Below are 12,590 nucleotides of genomic sequence, written 5' to 3' on the forward strand. Positions count from 1 at the left end.
GACTTGGGTGGTAGCATCCTTATAGTCACCAGGTGGGATATCTAGCCAGGCACTCCATTGGCGGTTGCCGAAGCCTGTGCGCACTGCATCAAGGCAACAGTGCAGCAGCCGATCAGGATCGCCTCCCAGTTCACTCGGCTGTGGTTGGGATAGGGGTAGGAATTGTCCTTGTGGCGTGTCAACATCATGTGGTAAATAGCAAACATCTTTCTGAAGTGCGACCACCACCTACTGAATTTTGTATGAAAATGTTTTGTTGTTGCTGGGCACATTGTATTAGAAAGCATATGCCGGAATACCAAGCACACCTATTTTTTCTTATATGTGTCACCCGGACTGCAGTTGGAGTACTGGTTCGCGTCGTCTCCTGCAGAAAATGCAGGGAGAGAGAGCATATGCGTGTGGCGGCATAGGCTGCCTCATTACCATGGAGACCTTGTTGACGCCGACTACGAATGAGACATCCTTATGCGGGGACCAAGTCTCCACTACAATTGTAAAGATACGGTAATGTAGGGCAACAGTCCGCCCTTTCTGAATGTTTCTACATGCTTCTTGGAAATCGCTGATTATGTATTTGTAAGAGGATCGTAGGCTGCGATGGCGGTATATGGACTTGGCTTTTTATGTAAGTCCGTCTACCCTTTTCCCCCGAGGATAACAGCAATCATGTAATACACCCAGGGGGTTGCGGTTGGTGGCGTCCAAATAGAAGACTCCTGGTATGCTTCCATAAAACGGTCAAGGCTCCACTCTCACGGATTCCAGCCATTGTGATCACCTTGATATGTCGGCGGGTGAAAAACCCACACGTTAAGGGCACATCTTTATTGTGCAGTAATGCCACATCTCTCCTCTGTGAGTTGTGTGTGTTGGATGGTAAGTCGGGCTACGAAGCAGCGACGCGACCCTGACTTTGTGAGATGCGTGTATTGGATGGTGAGGTAGGCCTCCTGAAGCTCCCTGAAAGTATCAAAAACACCTAGCGCCATGCGGAGGCTAAAACACGTAGAGACCAGGAAGTGCAGGGACCGTTTTATAATTTTGCGGAGGATTACTTCGTGGGCATCCCCTTCACATTGGGGAGTGAAGGTTCGACTGATCACGAATACGTTTGGCAGGGAAACGGCGCTTTATCGTAACCATCCGTCCTTCTTGGCAACAAAGCGGACCATTCCACCATCCTCTTTATTGACCTGCCGAAGCTTGGCAAGTGTTGTGTCGTAAGGTCGCAGTTGGTGTATGAGGAGTCTGATGACTCTAGTTTCACTGCAGCATTTAATGGGATCGCTTTCCAAGGAAGGGGAATTTCATGAATTGTCCAAAAAGAACAGATGTTCTACGAATCATATTCGACGTAGTAGACAGATAGATGAATATGGATCAGGACCTATGTCAGGGATGATAACCGGAAAGGCTTCCAGTTGGCTACCCTATAATGAAAAGAATAAGGAGATTAAAGAGGGTAAGAGAGAGAGTACGTGAAGCGATGTTGCGTTCACCTACAAGTATGCCTTCAAGATTGGAACGGTCGACAGCCCTGCCTGTGAAAATTGTGCCAGCGAAGAAACAATACAACATCTCCTATGTGAAGGTCCTACATTTGTGAGTGAAAGACGTGAGCTGCGTTATGTGCTTTACCGCCTCGATAGTCAATCTTTAACAGCGGATAAGATCATTGGTCCATTGCCAAGGCATGCGACTAACGTCAAGGCAAACATGGCACTTTTTAGTTATCTAACAGCCACCGGCTCGAGTGAAAAATGCTGACTGCGCTTCAAGATAGAAGGAATACATTAAAAAAAAGGGCTGCGTAGAATTAAAACTTCATATTCTAGAAATCTGTTCTTTGACAAATGTAGCTAGTTTACAAAATGGTGAATTTGACAAAAAGTGGTATTTATTTGAGGAAAAGCGCCATGCTCGTAAGGAATGTCTTCACAAAGTATAGCTACATGCGCAAGGCAGTCCTACACTGCCATTTTAAAGTAAGTGCTATTGGGATGTGGATGCGAATTATACCAAGTGTGTGCCGTAGTACAAACTTTTCGTAAATTGATGTTCCGAAAACTTCTTAACCGTAGCTTTGAAACTAACACATTAAATGTCAATGGTATGTTGTTTACCAACTATATAGTTGAATCCCGCTATAACGAAATTCACGGTGCACGAAAAAAAATTCGTTCTCGCGGAACTTCGTTATCGCAAAAATTTGACGTGAAACGCAGAAAGAATTGCCCAAGCAGCAGCAAAGGCGTTTAATGCCAAAAATCTGTAAGCTTGGTTTGCTTACGCTTCACGGCGAGCAACGCCGTCACGCGATTTTCGCACTCGGTCAGCAAACCCATTGCAACATCGTCGTCTCGGACAGCAACGAAATTCCTGATGACATCAAAAGCGTCCATCACCTGTACGGCGGTTGCCGCAGCCGGCGCTTCCTGTACGTCGTCGTCTTCTTCATCGGAAGAGTCCTTATCATTCCGGGCAGCTTTTATGATCTGCTCATCACTCACATCTTCGTGAACAACAACACAAGCGTCAGCGCCGATGTATTCGTCGAGCTCGAGATTAGGCGGCACGGTTCCTATTTCTCCCAGCGTTTTCCAGGCGGCCGCGATCCCCGGAGCCGGTGACGCCTCTTCGTCGTCGTCTGTAACGCCTGGTGTTAGGCCAGCAGAGTGTACGGGTCGACCTTCGGCAAATCCGGCGTGCCTGAAACAGTTCACAATTACTGAGCGCCCCAGTGTGCTCCAGGCAGCAGACATAATCTGCAGTGCCACGTACAAGTCCACCTTCGTGTCTCGGCCGGTTTCAGTGTTAAAAAGCAGCCGCTGAATTAACCTCCCGCGGTAAGCGCGCTTCAGGCTAAGAATCACGCCCTGATCGAGAGGCTGTAAGACAGACGTGCAATTGGGAGGGAAAAACCTCAGCTCCGTGTTAGTGAGCTTGACTTCGTCGGAGTGATGCGCTGAACAATTGTCCAAAAGCAAGCAAACTTTACGGCCCTGCCGCTTCATGTCGCGGTCGAATGCCATCATCCACTCGGTGAAAATAGCGCGGGTCATCCATGACTTGTTGTTCGCCTTGTACTGCACAGGTAGGCTACGAGTTCCCTTAAAACAGCGCGGCTTGGCACTTTTGCCTATGACTAACGGCGGACGCTTGTCCGAGCCATCCATGTTTGTGCAAAGCAGCACTGTGATGCGTTTTTTGCTGTGTTTGCCGCCGTGACAGCGCTGCCCCTTGAAGTCGAGCGTCCTAGCCGGCAACATCTCGTAGAATAGCCCGGTCTCGTCGGCGTTGTAAATGTCTGCAGGCGCGAAGTTGCTTAAAATTCCGGCCATGTTACTCGCCTTCCAAGCAGCTGCTCCGTCCACGTCTGCTGACATTGACTCGCCGCACAACACTTTTCCAACGATGTTATGGCGGGCCTTGAAACGGTTTAGCCAGCCAATGCTTGCTTTAAAATCATCAATGCCAAGTAGGCATGCATAGTTCAAGGCTTTCTGCTGGACGATGCTTCCGGACAGGGGGACGTTGCTGCCTCTGCTTCCACAAACCACGCATGCACTGCTTTGTCCAACTCTTCATGGAGGGGCCGCGTCACCTTTTTGTGCTTCGAGGATGTGCCTGAAGCAAGTGCCATTCTCACGCTGTCCTGATTGCCTAGAATCGTTGACAGCGAACTTGCAGGAATTCCGAAGTCTTCAGCAATTGCCGCTTTCTTCCTTCCGCTTTCTGCTTGGGCGATTATTTGAGCTTTTTGCTCAAGGGAAAGAGTTTTGCGTTTTTTCACTTGCGTTGCCATCGTGTCCTGCGGATGAAAACTCGTCGTTGTCGAAGAGAAAGGCAGCGAGTGACCAACGCGACCACGACACAAAGCCAAAATGGCGGAACTGCAATCACGTGATTTCATGCTTAATGTGGCTTTGGATTTGACTTGGACTTCTCGCCAATAAAACTAGTTTCGGTTTCGATTTTGAACGCGAAAATTTCGTTGAAGCGGAAACGCTCTGCAAAAATGGTTCGTTGTGCAGAGAAATTTAGGCCATTAATTCTTATAGGATACTCGCGGGGAATAAAAAATTATTCGTTGTCGCGGAAATTTCGTTGTGGCGGTATTCGTTGTGGCGGGATTCAACTACCACAGAGTATGTCTCTGGTATGTTGTTTACCCACTATATGTTCACATCAACAAATTAAGCCACAGATATTGAATCTTTGTTATAATTTGTCGCTCTTTCACTTCCACTGTTTGAAGGGAAATATTGATTTTTATTATAGATAATATAGTAAGAATGCTTTTTTTTATATAAATTTTCAGTTTTTGCTTTTAAATTTATATAACTGTTATTAGCTAGTTTTTTTATCCACATCTTAGTCCTGACGACATTGGCGACGCTGAGTCAGGCGATAAGAATACTTGAATGAAGGTAATTTCGCGTACCACGCTGTTTAGCTTACTAGCCACATTTGCCTCTTCACCATAACATTGAAATATCTATAACGCTTTTATGTACAAGCAGGCTTCTCCCATGATATTATATTTGATCTAAGCATTTCCCCATCATTTAACGCTTACTCCTGGCACCTGCAATAACACGCATAAATGTCTCTTGTTTCATTTTCTGCAGTCGACATTCTTCTAGGTTGCTTGTATGCTCTGACAAAAATTGATTAGGTATCGTAACCTACGTTCAAAAATTGTCATTGCAAATAAATATAAACGATGTTTTACTGTAATAAAAATGAAGGATTTTCTCTAAAATAAATATTTTTCACCGACAATTTATTTAGCCTACGCCGACCAAAATTTCCAATCATCACGTCAAATAGCAGTTTTTAAGTTGGCAAAAGAAAGAAATAAAAAAACAAGAGAGACTCAATCCAACGCAGGCATAAACACTGACGTAAAACCTTACAGCTGTAGCAGGAACAGTAGCAGAAAACGAGGTGGGATCTATTAGTGAAAAGGACATGAGAACTGTACAACCGCTGCCGGCAAAAGGCAAAAACAATGACGCGGCGTCTTCGCAAAACATGAAAACTAGGGTCACACGATTGGGAAATGGTTTCACGAAGCAAGAGATGGTGATTACTAACTTCACAGATTTTACGAAACAAATGAATGCACAAATAAATGTACAGATTCAGAAGCTGCATGAAAAGAAGCAAAAACAAGCAGAGGACATTAGCCTAATACAGGTGGAGTTGGCAGCCAACAAAAAGTGGCCGCAAAAAGCAGAAGGGATACTTCAGCTTCAGGATGGGCAGAACGAAAAATATTACAGTTAGTGTTGGTAGTGGAATTGCAGCGGTTTTAGGAGAAAGAGGCCAGTGCTTTAGCAGCATATTAAATAATTAGAAAACCAACCTCTCGCAATACTGCTGCAGGAAACGGGGTTCTTCGAAATAGCAGGATTTCAAGCTTTCCATCTTTCGTCTCCATAGACAGCTTGCCGGTATCCTCTCTAACTATCCTACCGCCTACTTCTACCGCGCACTCAGTAATGACATCTCTGAAATTATTGTTCCTTGCCTCTAGGGTAATGTCGCCATCCTCAGTTAGAGCTGCAAACCTATTCTGTAGCGAGATCCTGAATTCTTCTGCAATCCCCCTCACCGCTAATTCGTTGATGGGTTTCTTTCTTACTAACCTGTTGCGTTCCTTCTTCAGATTTAGGCTAATTCGGGACCTCACCATCCTGTGGTCACTGCATCGCACTTTCCCGATTACCTCTACATCTTGCATAATGGCGGGGGTTGAACACATTATGAAGTCAATTTCATTTTTAGTCTCTCCGTTAGGACTTTTCCATGTCCATTTCCGGTTCTTCCGTTTGCTGAAGAAGGTATTCATGATTCGTAAGTTATTGCGCTCTGCAAACTCAACTATTAACTCCCCCCTGCTATTCCTAGAACCAATGCCATAGTCACCTACTGCCTTGTCTCCTGCCTGTTTTTTCCCTATCTTAGCATTGAAATCGCCCATTAGTACAGTATACTGCGTCTTTACTTTTCGCATTGCCGATTCCACATCTTCATAGAAGCTCTCAACTGCCTGGTCATCATCACTACATGTAGGTGCATAGGCCTGTACAACCTTCCGTTTATACCGCTTATTAAGCCTAATTACGATGCCTGCAACCCTCTCATTAATACTATAGAATTCATCTATGTTACCCGCCATATACTTATTGACAAGGAAACCTACTCCTAGTTGTCGCCTCTCTGGTAAGCCTCGATAACACAGTACATGTCCATCCTTCAGTACAGTATATGCCTCATTCGGCCTCCTAACCTCACTAAGCCCTATGACATCCCATTTCATGCCCTCTAGTTCCTCTAACAGCGCTGCTAAGCTAGCTTCACTAGCTAGGGTTCTAGCATTAAACGTTGCCAGGGTCAGTTTCCAATGGCGGCCTGTCCAGCGGAGCCAGGCTTTCTTAGCACCCCCTGCTGCGTCACAGGTCTGACCGCCGCCGTGGTCAGTTGTTCCGCAGCCGCTGGTGACTGAGGGCCGGGGTTTTATGGAGCTTATCATAGGAGGTTGTGGCTAATTATTGCACCAGGGTGGCCAACTCCTGTTCTGGTGAGGGAGTGCGTTGCCGGAGGTGTTCACCGGCATCAGGTCGCACCCCAAACCTGTTTATGCAATTCCATCGACACGTGGACTTTTTTTTTTCATCCGGTGGAGAATTGCGCGGCACCGGGATTTGAACCCCGGTGCCGCTTCCAATCCAACAGCTTCCAATCCAACAGAATCCAATGAAAGCTTCCAATCCAACAGACCAGATCGAATTGGCCGAGATATAAAAGCTAATCAATAAGCGCAAGGTGGCCGATATAAGGAAGTATAATATGTAGAAAATTGAGCATGCTGTAAAGAACGGGGGAAGCCTTAAAGCGGTAAAGAAGAAATTGGGCATAGGCAAAAACCAGATGCATGCGATAAGGGACAAGGCGGGCAACGTCATCACTAATATGGAAAAGATAGTCAAAGTAGCCGAGGAGTTCTATACAGCTCTCTACAGTAGCCAAAGTAGTCAGGACCGTAATGAGATTGGCGGTAGGGAAAAACCATCAGACGTTCCACCAGTGACGAAGGACGAGGTCAAGAAAGCACTAGAAACTATGAAAAGGGGGAAATCAGCTGGAGAGGATCAGATAACTACAGATTTGCTGAAGGACGGGGGGGGATATCGTGCTAGAAAAACTGGCCACCCAGTATACGCAGTACCTGGTGTCATCGACGGTACCGGAACCATGGAAGAATGCAAACATTATCCTCGTTTACAAGAAAGGGGACTCTAAGGACCTTAAAAACTACAGACCAATCAGCTTACTGTCTGTTACGTATAAGGTATCTACTAAGGTAATCGCTAATAGAATCAGGACAACCTTAGACTGCAATCAAGCAAAGGATCAAGCAGGGTTTCGGAAACGGTACTCTACTATCGATCATATCCATACCATCAATCAGGTGATAGAAAAATGTTCGGAATATAACCAGCCCTTATACATAGCATTCATTGATTACGAAAAAGCATTTGACTCAGTTGAAACCTCGGCGGTGATGCAGGCATTGCGAAATCAGGGGGTAGACGAGCCGTACGTGAAAGTGCTGGAAGATATATATAGTGGCTGCACAGCAACCATAGTTCTGCATAAAGAAAGTAACAAAATTCCCATAAAGAAAGGTGTTAGGCAAGGAGACACAATCTCCCCAGTACTATTCACAGCTTGTTTACAGGAAGTATTCAGAGACTTGGAATGGGAGCAGTTAGGAATAAGGGTAGATGGAGAATACCTCAGTAATCTGCGATTTGCTGATGACATTGCCTTGCTAAGCAACTCAGGGGATGAATTGCAAATAATGATTGATGACCTAGACAGGAAAAGTAGAAAGGTAGGCTTGAAAATCAATATGCAGAAGACTAAGGTAATGTTCAACAGCCTCGGGAAGGAACAAAAGTTTACATTAGGTAGAGAAATACTGGAAGTAGTAGGCGAATATGTCTACTTAGGACAGGTAGTAGCCGCAGATCCGGACCACGAAAAGGAAATAACAAGAAGAATACGATTGGGATGGAGCGCATTTGGCAAGCACTCGCAGATTATGACTAGCAGCTTACCGGTATCGCTCAAGAGGAAAGTATACAACAGTTGCATCTTGCCTGTACTCACCTATGGGGCTGAAACGTGGAGGCTAACCAAGAGAGTTCTACTTAAGTTGAGGACAACCCAGAGGGCTATGGAACGAAAAATGGTAGGGGTAACATTAAGAGATAGAAAGCGTGCAGAGTGGGTCAGAGAAATAACTCAAGTTACCGACATTCTAGTAGAAATTAAGAAGAAGAAATGGACATGGGAAGGACATGTAGTGCGAAGAGAGGATAACCGATGGTCGCTGAGGGTAACAAACTGGATTCCAAAGGAAGGAAAGCTTAGCAGGGGGCGGCAGAAAGTTAGATGGGCGGATGAGATTAAGAAGTTCGCAGGGGTCAAGTGGATGCAGCTAGCACAGAACCGGGTTAAGAGGAGAAATATGGGAGAGGCATTCGCCCTGCAGTGGGTATAATCAGGCTGGTGATGATGATGATGATGATGATGATGAAGGTTTCCATAGTAACAAAGGAGACAAAACGAGGGTGACAACGCTAGTAAAAGGAAATATGGCAGCTCTGGAGCACGACATATGATTCAGGGACATAGAACACGTGTTCGTAGAGGTATTAGCCGGGAGCATCACAGAGCCGAATATTTTCATACTCAACGTCTACAACTCGCCAAAGCAGAAAAAGTCCCAATTCCGACCATTATTACCAAAAGCTAAAAATATTTTTGAAGGGAAACAGATGCTAATATTAGGTGACTTCATTTCCCACATCAAGCATGGGGATACAAGAGACAATGCCTCAAAGGCAGGCAACTATGGGAAGATATTCAGCAGCAAGGCTTCACACTGAATAACTACCCAGACCTTCCGATGAGGATAGGAAATAGTGTCAGCAAAGACACGTCTCCGGATCTCGCACTTTCAAAGAGCAAAAATGGTCTAGAGTGGTACAATCTGGAAGTAAACTTAGGCAGCGACCATTATATCATAGTAATTATCATGGAAGGAGGGCCGAAAGCGCGAAAAATGAAGAAAAGCAAAAGCACTGAGTGGGACAGGTTTTGAGACTGGAGAAGCGCCGAGCAAATTCCACCTATAAACAGAATCGAGGAGTGGTGTAACAGGCTTGAACGAGACGTCCAATAGTAAACCAAAATTGTACAGACGTAGGATGTTCCAGAGGTGGTAGACAGCCGGCTATTGCAAATGTGGGAAACCAAGCTGAGTCTCGAAAAAAGACTTAAGAAACAAAAATGGAACAGGTGTCTTCGAACGAGGATAGCGAAATCTAACATAGAAACAGCGGACCACGCACAAAACCTATGCGAGAAAAACTCGGGAGGCGTGTAATAAAATGGAAAACGAATTGGGTATCGCTAAAACATGGAGCATAATGCGACACCTGCTAGACCGAGATAAAATTAAAATGCAAACTTCCATAAAGTTGATAAAGGCCAGGCACCATCACGCTGCAGCGATGATGACTTCCTTAAAGTACTTAAAGATAAAGACATCGGAGAAGTAAAGAAAGATAAATTAGAATGCAACAAAGGTCACCCAAACCAGAGCTTACATGTCCCCATAACGGTGCTGAAGTGGTTGCTGAAATCCGTACACTAAAGACTTAATCGGCCTCAGGGCCTGATGGGATAAAAAACAAGATGTTAAGAACTTGTATCACGACTCGATAGTGGAGATAAGTAACGTTTTACAGAGAGTCTGGGAAACAAGGGAAATACCGCAAAAATGAAAATTTGCTGAAATAGCCGTAATACCCAAAGCCACAAAACCTCCGATGGTCGATAATTTGAGACCGATATCACTGACATCATGTATAGGTAAACTATTCGAACATGTGATTCGCAGAAGACTGACGAGATATATGGAGGTGAATGAGCTATGGCCCCAGGAGGTCATAGGGTTCACCCTATTGCAAAAACCAGCGTCTCCAGTGCGAAACCAGTAAGATTTTCGCGCTGGTTTTGCACTGGATCTGCTGGGCACGCTGGAGGTCTGCGATATTCACTGGAGCAGTAACGTGAAGACACTGGCTGCACCGGTGCTATGGAAGAAAAACGCTGGGATTAGCCTTTTGACACTGGGTGAGTCGCTGGCATCCGCGATGCACTGGGAGAAGCGCTGTGTGTGCGCTGGGGCCGCACTGGTCCCAGTGCCCCAGTATAGCAGGTGCGGCCTGCGGCGTCAGCCGGAGTAGCATCCCTCAGGGGCCAACACGCAACAGCGTACTTTCAATCGACCATCGGGGGGCATATGAAAAATATGGTTCAAGTAAGCGCTTTTTGCTGCGAAGTCGTTGCGCATTTGTAAGAAAACAAAGGCAGTATCTTTTTTCTAGAGTTTTCATGTTTCCATAGGTCGTTCCGAGCGTTTCGAGAGAAACGACCACCCGCGCCTCGATCTCATGGCACACTGGCGATTAACGCACAATTAAAGCTGGAATTGAATAATGTGGGCTACCATGCATAACCAACTTCACAACTGATCTTAATGGCACTCTAACACAATGATTGCTGCCAAAATGTTCAATGAGGGCTCAATCGCAGGCGAGCGAACCCTGCACCACGGCCCAGTATAAACAGCAGAAAGAAAAACTAAAACCAGGAAGTGAGTAGTTTACTGATCGATGGGCCCATGAGAGAAAAAGCAACAACATACAGCGCTTGTAATACATAATATTTGCCATGTTTCTCAAGCCTTTGCGCTCCTTCTTATTCTGCGTATCAAGCAGCCGAGCCCTCGGTCATCGCAACGCTTCCCGCAATGTTTACATACAAATAAGGTTTAGTTACACGCAATTAGGGTCATCGCTGCGGTGCTGCCGGTATTGAAGCTTGGTCGCACTTTTTTCCTTGAAGGCTTGTACTAAAGCTCTGTGTTCAACGAAAATTACGCCCACGGTAGCAAAGCACCACCCAAGAGCCGGCGTTGGTAAATTTGCCAGCGATGTCAAACTTCACATGCTAAAATGATTCCAGTGTACAAAATAGCGCGCATAGGCACCCAGAACATTAGTTGCAAGTCGTGAGAGCAGACAGCAAGCTAAAATGATCAAGAAGTTGCAATTGTTAGAGCGGTAGCAATGGCCTGTAGACTACAAAACATGAAGTCCCAACCTTATAAATGCGGGTCATTACATAAAATGCAGAAATTTTTCAACAAAGTCCAGTTCTCGGCGTGGCCGAGTGGTTAGCGTGCTTATCTAGTGATTGATATATATGTGCCCAGGTAGTAAGTTCGAGGTGCGGTTGGTGCGCTGTTTCTTTTTTTACTTTTTTAGGTTGTTTTTATGTATCTAACTTGTTTCGTTACTTTTTAATTTTTATCCCACGCCTTTTTTTTCTCCGGGCGAACAGTGCCGCCAGTGCGGAGCGTGCCAGTATGGCGCGTCCCAGTGCGCCCAGTTTCCAGCGTCATACTGGGACCATAATCAGGTATGGCGCTGGGGCGCTGGCACCCAGTGGCACTGGTTTTTGCAATAGGGCAGGCAACATTTTAGTACGCAATATGTTATCCTCAGGCTGTACCATGATATTTTAATGGATGAAATGTTTTTAATACAGGTTAACATTGTATAAAGGACGGACGCACACGGCTCAGAAAAACCCGGATCAGTGTGCGCGCGCCACGCTTCCTCCGCTTCTTCGTCTTCTGCTTCTGCTGCTTCTCAGTGCGCCTCTACGCGGCGTAACAATTCCCCCCGGGCAAACGATTGTCGTCCTCGAGAAAATTAGGCAGATCGAAGATCGCAGCGCTTCAAGCGAGCCACGTGAACAACTTGTGTCTTGCGGGATCGGCGGTTACCTGTCATGACTGGCAATAACGTGATTAACGTCAATCAGTTGGTACAGCACGACGATGGGGCCATCGCACTTGCAGAGACACATCTCATATAATCTGCGCTTGCGAATAGGCGCCCAAAGGCAGACGTAGTCTCGAGGGGAGTAAGCAACTGCATGATGATGCAGATCGTAGTGTTCTTTCGAGCGGCTTTGAGAAGGCAGTGTGCGTAAGCGGGCTATACGTAAGCGGGCTATACGCAGTCTATACGAACCAGACACATCGTCGTTGGGGGAAAATGGCAAGATGGTGTCTAAGAAAACGTGGGGAGTTCTTGCACAGAGTAAATAGAAAGGAGAATAGCCGGTAACTTCATGATTTGCAGTGTTATAAGCGTACATCACATACGGTAGCACTGCATCCTAGTTTCGGTGGTCATACGAGACGTACATGGACAGCATTGTTGTCAAGGTGCGGTTGGTGCGGTCAGTGGGACCTTTGGTCTGCGAATGATACGGAGTGTCGGTGGTGTAAACCACAAAGTCGGAGCATTTCTTCCACGACATATGCAGTGAATTGCCGACCACGATCACTTATAATAACATGGGGTGCGCCATAGCGATAATAACGGAATGCAAAAGAAACGACTAAACATCAGCAACCTTCGCGGTAA

At 45.9% G+C, this 12,590-nt stretch overlaps 1 protein-coding gene across 25 annotated transcripts in view; it reads left to right on the forward strand.

Annotated features, from left to right (window-relative positions):
- LOC146195028 (uncharacterized) overlaps positions 1 to 12,590 on the forward strand; it is a 413,834-nt gene that overhangs the window by 126,756 nt on the left and 274,488 nt on the right. The gene's annotated exons all lie outside the window — the stretch shown is intronic.

The sequence above is a fragment of the Amblyomma maculatum genome, chromosome 3 (genome assembly GCF_055883805.1).
Source record: "Amblyomma maculatum isolate TAMU_Amacu chromosome 3, ASM5588380v1, whole genome shotgun sequence".
NCBI lineage: Eukaryota > Metazoa > Arthropoda > Arachnida > Ixodida > Ixodidae > Amblyomma > Amblyomma maculatum.